The sequence below is a fragment of the Prunus avium genome, chromosome 5 (genome assembly GCF_965620075.1).
Source record: "Prunus avium chromosome 5, drPruAviu1.hap1.1, whole genome shotgun sequence".
NCBI classification, from domain to species: Eukaryota; Viridiplantae; Streptophyta; class Magnoliopsida; order Rosales; family Rosaceae; genus Prunus; species Prunus avium.
In genome coordinates this window covers 2,783,914-2,784,912 of record NC_142288.1, presented here as the reverse complement: position 1 = coordinate 2,784,912, position 999 = coordinate 2,783,914, and the positions used below count along the sequence as shown (strand labels likewise).

Below are 999 nucleotides of genomic sequence, written 5' to 3'. Positions count from 1 at the left end.
ATGTCTAACAGGCCATTCCTTGAACAAGTAAGGTCTTCGTTCCAACGTTCCAGATCTTTGAACGCAGGACCATCATTGCAACCAAATCGTGTGACCTCTGAAATTCAGAATCGTCTAGAAAGGGAGTTGTCAACTGCAAAAGAGCAAGCTCTTGCTACATTTACAAGTCTTGCTCTCCACACTGAACTTCCTGGTTCTTCACCTTCAAATTCGGAAGCAAGTTCAGACCAAGAAGAAGAAGAAATGATGGCTGCCATTGAGTTCATGGGAGAACTTGATATCCCAACAATTCCAGCATCTCCTTCAAGCATTTCGCTGCCCACTGTAGCTCGAAACTATGAGCTTAAATCTTCTCATCTTAATATGTTGCCTTCCTTTTATGGGTTACCTAATGAAGATCCATTAACTCATATAAAGGATATTTTTAATGTTGTGAGTTCTTTTCCCTTGACAGGTGTGACAGAAGATCAACTTCGAATGAGAGTGTTTCCATACACTTTAAAGGATAAGGCGAAGTATTGGTTGAATTCTTTGAAGCCTGGTTCACTCACTACATGGTCTGCCATTCAAAAGAAGTTCCTGGAAAAATACTTCTCCACGCAAAAGACCGACATGCTTAGGGACAAGATCTTGTTATTTGCACAGCAAGATGATGAATCGTTTTGTGAAGCATGGGAGAGATTCAATGGGCTGCTCAACCAATGTCCTCATCATGGGATTCCATTGAAGCTTCAAATGCGTATGTTTTATAAAGGACTAACCCCTTCTAGTCATAATATAGTCACCAATTTTGCAGGTGGTTTTTTTAAAACCAAAACTCCAGAAGAAACGTACGAACTCTTTGAGGAGATAGCAATGGAGACCCAACATACGGATACAAGAGGTAAACGTGTTATTAGTGGTTCTAATGATGCTTCTAGTATGCAGATTTCAAAACTGGAACAAAAGCTAGATGCTCTTCTTGCATTAAACTCAAGAAGCCCTCCGAAGGAAGTGTGT

General features: G+C 40.4%; 1 non-coding gene across 1 annotated transcript; it reads right to left on the bottom strand.

Annotated features, from left to right (window-relative positions):
* Nucleotides 1-612: 612 nt before the first annotated feature.
* LOC148294211 (small nucleolar RNA R71) lies at nucleotides 613-719 on the bottom strand. Its single transcript, XR_015836203.1, has one exon. It is a non-coding gene; the product is annotated as a small nucleolar RNA R71 (small nucleolar RNA).
* Nucleotides 720-999: the final 280 nt, after the last annotated feature.